Source organism: Macrobrachium rosenbergii, chromosome 58 (assembly GCF_040412425.1).
Source record: "Macrobrachium rosenbergii isolate ZJJX-2024 chromosome 58, ASM4041242v1, whole genome shotgun sequence".
Classification (NCBI taxonomy): domain Eukaryota; kingdom Metazoa; phylum Arthropoda; class Malacostraca; order Decapoda; family Palaemonidae; genus Macrobrachium; species Macrobrachium rosenbergii.
In genome coordinates, this window is record NC_089798.1 from 19,421,117 (window position 1) to 19,435,008 (window position 13,892).

Genomic DNA, 13,892 nt, shown 5'->3' on the forward strand with positions numbered 1-13,892 from the left:
ATGTAGATCTGTTTATATATATATATATATATGTTTATATATATATATATATATATATATATATATATATATATATATATATATATATATATATATATATATGAAAAAATGGTATTGTAAGCATTGAAAGTTAGAGATTTTTATAGTTAGGGATCATGAAAATAGGACAGGTATTTCTTTATACCCTTAAATGGATAAAGTTAGGATCCGTAAATTTAATGAGTTACTTTGGAAGCTTTTGTGCTATTATCTTTATAAGCTGCTACTATTTTTCTTCATAATACAAAGCCAAGAAAGTTTACATTTTAAAGTATGGCGTTCTTTTTAGACTATATTTTTGTATTGTCCCAAAAAACTGTGTTGCTCTCTAATAAGTGGCATCATAATCTTTCATCACAGGCTTGTTTTTCTCTGATGCTTATTGTTGAGACAAGTAACTTGAGGTTTATCTAAATGATGAAGGGCGTTTAGAATGAATTGCAGTCACATGTACAGTATGTGGCATGATATAGAAAGTATCTGCTGGAAATATGGCATTCTTTCTTATGTCAATAACTTACGAAATGAAACTTGGAAAGTGTATATATTTGTACTTTAATGAATTCCCTTCTTTCGCTGAGAAAAGCAAAAAAATAGAGAAAATACAAAATCCGAGTTCGAGTGACTTGTGAGGTCTTGTCAGAGCAGGTCACATGCGGTCTTAACAGGTTAACGAACCGTCTGCTCGAGAGAGAGGGAGAAAGAGACTAATATTTTAAACATTTGTCATGGGTCAACTTCGTGCCGAAGGAACGCGTGAGCGATCTAGGTCACAAACCACTCCAAGAGTCACGTGAAAACAATTTCTGGTGAGAAATTAGATTGGATTGCATTATGAATACTAACCCCCCCCCCTCCTCTCTCTCTCTCTCTGTTCTTTCTTTTAGTTCCTCATTGGAGGGGTGGGTACCGTTCTCATCTAGCACTCTGCTGGCCCCGCGTTCGATTCTCCGACCGGCCAATGAAGAATTAGAGGAATATATTTCTGGGGATAGAAATTCATTTCTCACTAAAATGTGGTTCGCATTCCACAATAAGCTGTAGGTCCCGTTGCTAGGTAACCAACTGGTTCTTAGCCACGTAAATAAATCTAATCCTTCGGGCCAGCCCTCCCTAGGAGAGCTGTTAATCAGCTCATTGTTCTGGTTAAACTAAGGTATACTTTTTTTTTCTCTCTCTGTTCTTTTTATTACTCTCGTGCGTTTGGGCGAGTGAGAGAATTATCAAGAAATTTATCGTTTTTTCAGTGGCTGTCCAATTAGAATATGGAAATTATTGCGTTAGGAGGATGCGGGGCTAGAATTTAGATCGTGGAAGTAAAAACAATGAGTGTTTGTTAAAATCTCTGCAGAGAGTTTCTTGATTGGAATGAGAAGAAATCATCGTATCTGCCTCCAACGTCGTGTGTGTTATGAGTGCGTACGAGTACTTCGAGGGGAAGATGGGATGCTGGAATTTCAATGATGAAAATTAGGAAATATGTTAGAGAGAGAGAGAGAGAGAGAGAGAGAGAGAGAGAGAGAGAGAGAGAGAGAGAGAGAGAGAGAGAGAGAGGTCAGAGGTGACCGCGGTTGGGTAACTCGAGATAGCACCAACTCCCTCTGCCCATTCTATCTTGACACTTCTTCTTTTTTTTCATTTCCGTCTGATGACCCTTACAGGTAGGTACTGAATTTTTCCTTGGTCGCCGCGCTGTTTGCTATCTGGTTTGTTTGCAGATTTTCTCCGAAGACAGTGTTTAAAGAGGATAAGCGTTGAGCATTTTATAACTGCATCAGTTGCACCGATACATTATCGTTACGTTAGTAGTATATAATTTACACCAGGAACTGGTGAGAAAAATATTATCCTGCATCCTGAAGTAGGTTAGGTGTATCGCTGGAGGACACATCACTGTTGTGTTTCAAACGTAGCTAAAGAGAGAGAGAGAGAGAGAGAGAGAGAGAGAGTGGGGAAGGAGATCTTTCATAAATGAAGTGTACTATGATGGTGCTATTTCTCGGCTATGAGGGAAGGTGACCCAAGAGCGCCAGGGCCCAACCGCAGCGAGGACGAGGTTGGTGTCGGTGAAGTGAAGTCGTATCTGAAATGCTAGACCTGACTAGACTTACACGTCGGATAATTCATCCTTCCTCGTGTGGGTCGAACAGCAGCTTTTGAGGTTTGGCTTTCACGGTTTCATCTTTGATACGGCGCCAATTTTCCAGCTGTGGCCATTTTTCACTAATGATAGTTGGTTTTCTTTGGCCTTTGGAAGATTATTTTTTTTCTTGTTTTTCTAGACAATTACTACTAAGCGGATTTTTGAGCAGTCACTACGGTAATTTGTGGAAATAGGTCATAATTGGCTTAATTTTTTTTCTTGTAATATTTTCAAAGTAACCATTAAGGATTTAGCAAATAAGAAAAAAGTTTAAACTGAACTTTCCTAAATTTGTTTTTAATATGGTCTCAAGGATTAAAGATCTTACTAATTTGAGACGCGGTACCTTTGGAACTGAAAATGTTTTAACATTCCGTAGAAATGGTGTCGCTATATTGATAGTATCTTGATCCCATTCTTATTATTGCTGTTATTATTTAACATATTCTCTCTCTCTCTCTCTCTCTCTCTCTCTCTCTCTCTCTCTCTCAGATAAAGGACACCTTGCGCATTGCGGTGATGAAAGCTAAGTTAAATTTGTGGATATATTAGAGGTATAACATTGAGTAAAGTTACTTTACCTTTCATTTAGGTTTTGCCTGAGTCTCTTGGTGTGTTAACCCGGTTGCCTTCATTATGAAATACCAAGTGGGACGTTGCCAAATGGTAGAGGGAATTTGTTGGATTCCTGATAATCCAAGAGTGACTGGCTTCCATATTGTTGCTCATGAGGGTCATGTGTGGCCAGATGTCATGATAATGCTACGGATATTGACTTCTCAAGTATTCCGCGTTGCTTCCCTCATATTAAGGTCATTAGTCTTGTCGTTCAAATAATTGTCAGGGGAGTTAGTTCAGAAGACGAGTTCTGTACTTACGACTCTCCAGCGCAATTTAGAACTCTGTCTTGCCTTCACCTGGACCGAAGCTTCTCATGACCCCACTTAGCCTAAAAATTTGAGAGAGAGAGAGAGAGAGAGAGAGAGAGAGAGAGAGAGAGAGAGAGAGAGAGAGAGAGGTGGTGTGGTTTGCGAGAGCCAATGAAAACACCGGCAGCGTCCCACTAATTCTCTCATGGCGCTGCATGGGTGGCATTTGGACTTTTTGGCCGAGGGGTCTATAGCTTCGGAGACATGCTGAAGGTTGGGATGCTTTTAAATGGTTTGCACGTGACGCTTTCGATGTGATGTGCGATAATTACTTGAGAGGGAGTGAAAGTTTGGGAGAATCGGATAGATCTTCATGCTCATGATTAGACCTACCTGAAAGTACTGTCATTTGACTGCAACCAAGAGAGAAAAAGGATGCTGGGTTCGCTCTAGGAACTGCAGAGAATCAGGGAAAAATATTGTTTGCAGTAAAACAGCTCTGAAGAGATTTTTTCGCGGACCTGAGTTTAAAGAAATATGGAAAAAAAATTTTTTTCTCAAAAGAAAACAAAATGTAACAAGTGCCCTGCAGCTATGCAAAACGTCTTATCACTCAATTTTTCTTTATTATGCCATACAGTGTGTTGAGAAAAAGAAAAGATTATAACAAAAAACGAAGAAAACTTATGATTAATGGCGATATGGCACAGAGAAAGGAAAATCTATGATTAATGCAGGCGCTGTAGCAAAGGGAAGGAAAAATGAAGATTTGGTTGTTGTCGCTCATTAAATAACAAAAGAAAAAATCCAATTAGGGACAATGCCAATCGAAGGAACATGCATATCATACATTATTTACGCAATACTAAGCAAAGTAGACAAATATAAATGCATTTTAGACACCCTTCCTGAGAAGACGGCTAGTTATATAACACACACAACCAAAGACAAGGTGTGTGAAGAAAAGAACACCGCGAAAAAGAGACAAGAAACTAGGCGACAGAATTGAGACAGGAAGAAGGAAGGTGATTAGAAAAGTCGGGCCTTACACTAAATGGCTCTGGTATCGAAAACAATATTGCTTACAAAGAATAGAGAAAGCCACTTGGCGATTAAGTCATCCATAAACGAACCCAAGGGAATGAGAGGGATTCCGTGAAACGGATCAGGAAGTTGACCTTTGTTCCTGATGCAGCAGCCGGAAGAGAAGAGAAGAGAAGAGAAGAGAAGAGAAGAGAAGACAAAGAAGAGAAAAAGAAAAGAGGCGAAGCGAAGAAGGCGAGCTGCGCCGAGCAATAGAGGCTATGAAAAAGGAAGATTCCTGAAAGCGCTTGCACAGGCACTTTTAACAGGCATTTTGTCGAGTCCTACTGTACTTTCTCTGATCATTTGGTTTCAGAGTTAGTTTTCGTTTTGTTTCATCTTGAGGGAATTTGTTTACCTCTACATTCGTACTAGCACTGACGGTTACCGATTCCATTTAGAATTGATTTCGAAATTTTGTAATGTCAAAATGTTGCAGAGAATCACTGATTTACAATATTTTTTATACATTTTAGTTTTTGCGTTGAGACAGGATAATTTGTCAACATATTTCTCGAAATATACACTTTAATTCCTTTGATGAATATCATGCATTCCTGTATGGAATGAGTGAACAAATCAGTGATAGATTAACTGATTGAGTTCCGTGATGTTCTCTCTAAATGAATCGTTATCCCTGTAGTTTCTTTTCTGCGCTTTCTCGTTATGTTAAGAAATATTGACGACATTGGAATAAAGGTGGACGATCTGTCTTACCTAGTGCTTGAGGTCATTCAGAAAGGTTTCGAAGTGAAGGTGAAACGCCAGAGAGGAACAACGCGACGCGCGGTCCGGTTTGTTTACATTCTCTGCCTTTTGCCGACGACGTCCCTTTTCTCACGTCGATCTGGTTAACCAGAATGAAGTAGGCGTGGTTAGGGTGAGTGACGGTAGATTTCATCTCATATTGAAAGGAAACGTTCGTTGATATCGACCGTAAACTGACTTCTTTCACTGCTGCTGTCATCGATCGTTGGTCTCTCTTACATGATGACATTTTGCTGGTCTTCGCCAGTTCGTCAGTGATTTGTGCTTATCACTTACATCTTGCTTCTTGTGCTGCTTCACTATTTTCACAATTACCCTAGCATAGATAGAAAGCTGGTTTAGGGTCTTTTTCTGTTTATATTGGTATTCACTGTATCATTTTTTCATTCATATAAATATAGTCAATCACACTGGGGAACTTGGCCTTCATTAACCTATTAGGATGTGAAACGTGGCAGTTGTCCTAAGTGACAAAAAATAAATAGAAACGTAAAACCGACTGCCCATTCCGGTATTGCATGAGAGAAGATTTTATGTATCTGCGTTTCTATTTTGTTTTTGCTCAGGCATACCTGATCATTTTGCATGAAATTTACATTGAATTCGCTAACCCCCAAAAGCTCGGTATACCTGTCTGATAGATGGAATGTAAAATGAACGTGTTTTATTTCGCAAGATCCAACTCTGTGAGTGCTTCTGTCCGTCTCAGTGTTCAGCGTTCGTTCAGCAGCTCGTACAGCGCAAAAGTGTTCTTGAACAGAAGGTGCTGTTGTTCAGCAATGCACGCCACCCATTGGAAGGGATGTTGAATATCTTCAGTACAACTTATGCACGCTCCGCCGACCCTCTTATTTATAGCTGAATGGGAACATGAATCTGAGCAGTGCGTATAGTCGTTAAGAGTTCCCGTTTTTTTAATGCTGGATCTTTGACAGAAAGACCATACAACCTTATATTGAGCAACAGAAAGGCCACATAAGGGCAGAGATACAATGTCTCGACTCTCGAGGTGTAGAGGCAATGAAGCCTGGTCCAGAGATGTCTTCACTTGTGCAGATTGCGGGTGACTGGTTTTTATGAGCTCACCCTCAGCCTTATGACTTCAGATGACCCTCTCTTTGTAAGAGTCAAACAAATACGATGGTTTGCGGAAGGTTTATTCTAGGATTTGAGAAATTATCATGCGCTTCTAGGCGTTTCTTTGTTGTATGCATTGATTTAACCGCTGAAACGACAAACGAAGGCCAATTACTGTCGTGTTTATCTCTGGAACTCTTTTTTTTTTTTTCAAGGAAAACGACACACACATATGTACATATCTGCATAAGCATACACACACATATGGAGTATTTATATATATATATATATATATATATATATATATATATATATATATATATATATATATATATATATATATTTATATATATATATATATATATATATATATATATATATATATATATATATATATATATATATATATATATATATATATATATATATATATATATATATATATATATATATATATATATATATATATTCCCTATATCGTTGTATTTTCTGTTGTTTTCTTCCGTGTTCATTTCATTCTTTTGCACGAAGAGCCTTTACATTTCTTACTGTGATCACAAGAAATTCACACACGCAGCGTAGATGTCTTTAGATATATTACCTTTATGTTAACATAAAGAACTCAGGAACTCAGTTCAGTTTACGAAAAATATGGTTATTTTTTGTTGTTATTGTAAACTAAGGCGCTGACGCTGAGAAAGGAAGGAGGGGCTACACGATTTTCCGAAGTAAGCCTGTTTGTATACAGTGCTGAGTGATGTTGGTGAGAGATTCCGTGTGAGGTAAATTGGCGAGGACGGCCCCCCTCACTCAGTGGTCCCTGAATAAACAAGGTGAGGATGAAATGCCATGGGATTTAATGAGAGTAACGATTACACCCCTGCTGCCGCTGCTGTAGAAGTGGCTGATGCTGCTTTTACAGGGGATTTCATCTTTAGAACAGTTTAGTACTTATTGTTTGTGATCAGCATAAATTTCTGGAACCTTCACGATACATAACCTCCTTAGGTTAATCTTTTGAAAATGAAATGCGGATATTCATTGCTTCAACATTAAGAATATTCCTGTTTTTAATGAAGAATTTTATTTTAATTCTTGCACTCATTTGTTTTTTAGTGATATGAATTATTCTGGCCCTCTCTAAATCCTGATGGCCATTCAGATTATGGCTAAATCCACTGAGTCAGGTCGTCCCTTATGGCTGAGTAGACGCATTTTACAGCATTTTTGCAAATATTCTCAGTGACAAGTTTATTTGTTTTTCATGCTTGTTTTATTTAGTTTTTCGTTCTCGGACCAGTCGCTAAACAGGAATATTTTTAGTCTCTTAAATATGAACGTATTGTTGCGTGATTGAACTTCTCATTTCCAAGGCTGTAAGGCCTATTTGCAAGTTGTATACAGGTTCTTCCATCCTATAAAGCTCAGCAGTATGCCTCAGTGTTACAGTTATTCTCCGCTGAAAGTCTTCCAACATTTCTCTTGCTTTTCATAGCATGCCATATGTAATCGCCTTAAATGGTGAGACATTTATTGCATAAGATTCTTGCCTTGGGTATCCAACACGGTTTCATGAGTACTGGTGTTATTGTTTCATATGTCGGTAGACCTATATTTAATCTTGCATCTCTATTCATAATATTTTTTATTTCTTCAGCTGGTAATTCTATAGGCTATATATAGTAGATAGAAATACTAAAATCTAACGCACGAATGCCATATTGATGTATGAGCAGTTTATGGTAAACTCGTCTTAGTATTTCCTTGAAAAATTAAATCTTTCTCAGGTGAAATACTTCCAGTTTCACCACACACACACACACACACACACACACACTTTCCAGGACTCTCGATCACTGTTTTCTAAAGCTACATCCATTACTTTTACACATTGAGCTTTTAATACATATTTTGGATCAAATAATAAAGGTCATCTTTGTGTATATTAATAATGGTCTTACACAATGGTGATTATTAGGGTTGTTCTTGTGACATTTTTCTTAAAGAATGACGACGGAAATTGAAATCGAATTGGCGTAGGAAATATATCGGAATTACTTAGTTGTTGCTAGTGGTATTTAGTTTTTTATGTGAACTTGAACATAGTTTGCGCATACAAAAAACTTGCCGCAATCGCATCCTTTTATTTCCTTTAGAAAAAGATGAGCAGATCTGGCTATTTTGTACCATATTAAGATCACAGGAATGCGTCCGTTTGACTTGAAGATCTTCCTGAACATAACAAATGCCACTGTGGCAGACGTCTTGTCTTTTTTTTTTTTTTTTTTTTTTTGCTGTAAACTGTAACGAAATATTGATCTTGTTAAAATTCGCGATTCAGTTTGTCGACTATAAAACATATTGCACAGAAAGAGAAGGCGCTCTTCGAGGAGTCAGGGGTCACATCGTTTTATGCGTGGCTTCTGAGTAGGCTCTGTTTTCTGGTTCTTCCATTCATGCCTGCTGTTTGGCTGCAACCTGAACACCTGGAAGGGAACGGGAAAATTCCTTTCAAGACACACTGACCTGCTGGTTTGCTATATATTTTTGCTCATTGCACAGTATTTATTAAGAGTCATTTTTGTTTCTTTGAGGTATAAATCTCTCTCTCTCTCTCTCTCTCTCTCTCTCTCTCTCTCTCTCTCTCTCTCTCTCTCTCTCTCTCTCTCTCTCTCATAGAGCGGCGCGCCTTACCTTGTATATTGTTGGAAATGTATGCGCGGATGCAAGCATTAATTTATGTGGGTGTATGTGCATGGAAGTGACAGTGCAGTTTTCAAGTGTGCAACCATATTGACGATGGGAGTGTGCATGCGTGTGAATGAAAGCATTCAGGTGAGTCTGAGTTTTCAGGTGAATCTTAACTAACTCTTGGCGATAGGTAATGCCTGAAATCCTAAAGGTAATATGTGACTTGTGTAATGATTACTTTTAATTAGAAATCATTTGCAGACGTTTGAGTTTGTCTATGGAGTGGGTCTTCTCTCCATATGCAAATAAATCGCTCCTAAAATTAAAATTGCATTAAAGAAGATGAGATCCGTAGCTGTGACGATACTTGTTGATCCTGATATATACTGTATATATATATATATATATATATATATATATATATATATATATATATATATATATATATATATATATATATATATATATATATATATATATATATATATATATATATATATATATATATATATATATATATATATATATATATATGTGTGTATACTGTATATATATATTTATAGTGATACAGGGAACAGGGAAATACTCCAGGTATATCCAGAGGAAGACGGACGAAAACCACACATCACTAGGCTTGTCTTATTTATTTTAAAATGAATTACATCTTCAGGGCTGTGCACAAGAAAAGATAAAAACATAAAAACAGTTATAAGTACAGTCTTAGAATACGTTTAAAATGTTACAGTAAAAATGAAATAAATAAGAATAAAAACACAACCAACCTAGAGGTGAAACAGTATACTAAATGTATAGTTAAGCTAAATATGACCATCAACTTATTTAGCTTAATACTGTGGTGGCTTTTTATAGTTCCATACTGTTTCACCTCTAGGTTGGTTGTGTTTTTATTCTTATTTATTTCATTTTTACTGTAACATTTTAAACGTTGACTGTACTTATAACTGTTTTTATGTTTTTATCTTTTCTTGTGCACAGCCCTGAAGATGTATTCAGTACAAAATTACGAAACGTTGGTTTTAAAATAAATAGCCTAGTGATGTGTGGTTTTCGTCCGTCTTCCTCTGGATATATATTTATATATATGTGTGTGTGTGTATGTATGTATGTACTCGTATGTATAGGTACTCTTGTTAATACTAAGCCTATTATGACTCGGCCAGGCACCAGAATATCTTCATTTATTTATTCATTTGGATCTAAACCTATCAGTGACAAGCGCTTCCTAAGTGTGAAGAAATCTGGAGTTAAGAAGGCATTGTGGTTATTAAAAATTACGAATCTGGTAAAAGTTACCAGTAAAAACTAAACGTGTATATATATATAAAACTAATTATATATATATATATATATATATATATATATATATATATATATATATATATATATATATATATATATATATATATATATATATATATATATATATATATATATATATATGTGTGTGTGTGTGTGTGTGTGTGTGTGTGTGTGTAGTGTTTTATTTCTAATGGTGAACGGCGATGTTTTATATTCAAAGGTCGTTAACATCCGGGAGCATGGATATTGTCTGAAGATTAGTGCAATTTTAGTGTGGTGTAAAGAAAACTATTGAGATGGCTGTTTGTCTGTCCGTCCGCACTTTTCGTGTCCGCCCTCAGATCTTAAAAACTCCTGAGGCTGCAAATTCTATGTTGATCATCCACCCTCCAATCATCAAACATAACAAATTGCAGCCCTCTAGATTCAGTAGTTTTTATTTTATTTACGGTTAAAGTTAGCCATGATCGTGCGTCTGGCACCGCTAGAGGTGCCAGCAACACAGGCCACCACCTGGCCGTGGATGAAAGTTTCATGGGCCGCGGCTTAGAGTTTCATGGGCTGTGGCTGAGAGTTTCATACAGCATTAAATGCTGTATAGAAAAGTTGATTGCGCCGAAGAAACTTCGGCGCATTTTTAACTTGTTTATTTTGAAACGAAAATTCTTGCACGGGTAATCTGTAGGTGTATTCCTTTAGTTGGAATTAATAGTTTTGTATTTCGTGACGAAATTTTGAGTCTTAGTTTTGACTTCATAGCCTGCGTGTTGCTTGACGGCTTTGTTTTGTTTCGGAGTCTTTAAATGATGAGGGTGTCTGTTTATGTGAAGTTCTTTTATCGTCTTGTCGAAAGATAAAAGAGTTTTGGCTTTTGCCTACCACAAAGCTCTCGAGTGTGAACCATCAGAGGTTTTGTTTACTGGACTAATGTTACTTTTGTATTTGTAGTTATGAATATATCTGTATGATGTTCATGATGAAAAGTTATACTTCGAAAGAGCGATGCCTCTGATGAAAAATATATGATAGCTTGAGGCCGCTCCTTCAACTAGAGACTAGTTACTTCTGAAATAATATGAGAACTAAATTTCCTTTCCTCAGTCGATCCAGTGGCAGTCTTGAAGTCTCTCTGGTTTAGCCATGTTTGCTTGGGGGCAGTTTGTTTTCGTCTAACGTTCACAAAGACAGTGCCTGCCAGTCATCATCATTGCTCCCATCTCGTCTCTCATATTTGAAGGAACTGTTTTTTTCCTTTAATTTGCTCTTGTCGCCTTTATTGTGCTGTTGTAGTAGCCTAGTTGCTTGTCTTTCATTTCGGAGGCTTGGCGGTGTTGCGGCTGTTTTGAGAAAGAAGACCTTCTCGGTAATGCTGCAATTCAAGACTTTTACTTTAATGAGCTTTAGACTCTTTGTCAAGTGGCTGTGGAGTCAGAAAATGGAGGCCGTTTTGAACCACAAAGCGTGTTGCTTGGTTTGTTTCTTTTCCTCCACTGCTGGCTCAGGAAGTCTGCCCGGGCAGTGCTCTGATGACAATGCGCTCAAGTTTTGAAAAAGGCTACTTGAATTGTTCTTTGTGTTGACAGATATTTATTTGTTGATTTATGTTTGTTTTGATTTATTTGTTATTTTCTTCTCCCCATTTTAACTTTTCATTGATGGACATTCTAATCTAAGGAAGCTTGCTTTGCAAGTTAATTACATTTTATACTTGCTCCATATGAACGTTCACAGATGGTCCACATATAACGTTTTTGGCAACAGAAATACCATCCGGCCGGGCGACCAAGACTCTTGTTGTTCGACATTGAAACTTTGGAACAAGAAATCAAGATGGCAGCTTGGAATAGAATTATTGCCGGAAGTCGCGCATAATCCTATATCATCCTGAATATGATCAGAACTTCCAGTGCATTAGTTTTCGAAATCTGTATCATCCAAAAGTACTGACAGTAGGCCTAGCCTAGGGGTTCTCAAGACCGACTCGAATGTGGTCCTATTTAAGTGGATATTGGTAAGGATAGGGTTGCACCTTTAGCATTGTCAGATTCAAGGAAAATGCAGATTGAGAAATATTTCTGTATCTTTAATAATTCCATTAACAGCTGTGCCCTAATTTTTATACCATTTGAAATTCAAAATAAAGATTTTGAAAACCCCCAGCAGAGGGGCTATGTCTGCTAGATTTGAAGCTGATCCATTAAGTAGTTCCTGGAGAGATAATGTGTAAAGTTTTAAAAACTTGACCAAGATGGCCGCTAATTCACCTAACCATTTAAAATTTTGAGTTAAACAGTTCAAGTATATAGGCCTTGGGTATCTACTGGAACAATATGGAAGTCATTGCTTCACATGCTTGAAAGATGCCATTTGAAATATTGGCATAAAATTTAAGACGGCGGCTATGTGGCACCACCCGCTTGTGGTCTGAGCATATCTGCTTGTAGGGTTTTTGGTTCTTTACAGTTTCAAATCATGAATTCTGTCGAAAAGTTTGATTTATTCCGGAAATAACGTACCACACATCCTTGTTTAACTACCCAATAATAGTGCATTTCTTTTTTAAATTCCGTTCATGAGCTTTGACATTATTTGTATCTCTGTTTAAACTTGTAGCAAAGGTATGAGTAAGGGGCTGCGTCTACAAACTTACTAATTTATTCAACAACAAGCAGACAGGTCAATAGCTCTTGCGAGCGGAAATGTAGTGCCTGACACGAGGTAAACAAATCAGAGGTCAGAGTACAACCAACTGTGTTTGTTGGAGGGTGGAAAATCATACATAAATCGGTATACAAAACATGAATGAAGATATGATACATAAAGCTGGAATGCTGACATTGTAATGCTTATGCTAAGAATGATACATTTAACAAAACAATAATATGAACACGAATATATGCACAAAGGATGCGTGACATCTGCTGCGTTTCTTGTATGTGTGCGCTTTGCATGCAGAGATCTCGTTGTGAAGAGATTAGCGGGCCAGGGGAGATGAACGGTGTGTGTGGGTCCGTGTGGGTCCCTACGGGACACCCCCCCCCCGCCTTGGAGAGGCATACAGCTTTGGGTTGGTGTCTGGTAGATATGCTGGCTTTAATTTTTTGATGGAAACTCATATGGTTCTGCCATTTAGTGTCATTTGGTAGCTTTTGTGTCTTCTCTGGATGACGGGGTAGTTGCTGTGATGGGGCTTGTTTGTCATCTCTGCTCTTGCGGTGACGATGTGGTGGTGGTTGTTTGGACAGCTGTTGAGATGATACTGGAGCTGGTTTTGGGATCAATTGTTTTGATGCTACATCCACTAGTAGGTTGTGTGCTTTTAGGAAATCTGCTCTTATAAGAGCTATTGTCACGTCTGCCTTGATGAAGGTCCAACTGTAGTCTTTTCCATTGAATGATACATTCATGTTTCGCTTCCCATACATCTTGAGTGGTGTTCTGCTGGTGGTGGATATGTGGAGGTTTGTGGGTCGGGTGATGTTGAGTCATTTGTGCGGGATGGCTGGTATGAATGATTTGCATGCCCTGGTGTCCACGAGGAATTCTGTGTTCGATCTTTAGTCCCAGATGTAGAAGCACATGGAGCCCTTGCGTTCGTATCTGGAAAAAAGACAGCGGTAAGCAGGTGCAGCTTCTCTCATGAGGCAACCAGTCTGCTCACCGCTGACGTTTAGTTGTTTGGGTTGTGGATGCGACCCTCTTGCGTGTTTTATGAAAACAGACAGCCTTTGTTACATTTGTGTGCCTTCTTTCCAAACTTCCAATGGGAAAAACACATTCCCTCTGGTGGTTTGTCTTTCTTCTGTCTGGTCTTCCCTTTGATGAATTGTTTGGGGAAGCTGTGCTTGTGGATTGGGTGGCTGGTGCCTCTGGGTCACTGTCAAATTCTGTGTTGGTTGCCT

The 13,892-nt window shown here is 37.9% G+C and overlaps 1 protein-coding gene across 4 annotated transcripts in view; it reads left to right on the forward strand.

The window, feature by feature from the left end:
• LOC136837170 (integrin alpha-PS2-like) overlaps positions 1-13,892 on the forward strand; it is a 753,892-nt gene that overhangs the window by 627,789 nt on the left and 112,211 nt on the right. The window lies entirely within an intron of this gene.